A 667-nucleotide genomic window follows, 5' to 3' on the forward strand; every position below is an offset into this window, starting at 1 on the left:
AATACAATTAGCAAGTGACGATGGTGGATGGGCTCTCACACAGAGATCTGCGTCACTGTCAGGTCCCTTGCCATTTCAGCTACATTGCACTGCAGCTCTCGCAACCATCTTGGGTACCAGAATCACTGTGCAAGAGAGATACTGCTTCCAGTCACCAGGGGTAGCCAACCGTTGTAGAAAGCAGGGGAACATGACAGTGACACAGATCTGTATGTGAGAACCCATTCATTAATTTGCCAACTCATATTGTGTGGGGTCTGGTAAGTACGATTCTTTTACTGGGTACCGGCTTTCTTTTGGGGGTAAACTTAGCAGTACATAGAGAATAATAAATTTAAACAGGTAATTTAAACCTGTATAACTATGGTATGTGCCCACCAGTATAGGACTGATTCTGCACCATGAGAATAGCAGATCAGATAAGAAGATGTGCATCTGAACCAGTAATAAGATTAACACAAACTGCTGATGTTCTAGAAAGTGATGACATGATCAGTTTTCAATAAATGTTAATTTTTTTGTGCAAGAATAAATGTGGATTGTTGTTTGTGACTGGGTCCTTCTCTCATATCACACAATCAACAGAGCGGGAGATGGCTGTACAATCCAAAGAGCTTTTATTCCAAGCAAATCAAATGGTCCATATCATAATCCACCACACAGAGGG

This window comes from Anomaloglossus baeobatrachus, chromosome 1, assembly GCF_048569485.1.
Source record: "Anomaloglossus baeobatrachus isolate aAnoBae1 chromosome 1, aAnoBae1.hap1, whole genome shotgun sequence".
NCBI lineage: Eukaryota > Metazoa > Chordata > Amphibia > Anura > Aromobatidae > Anomaloglossus > Anomaloglossus baeobatrachus.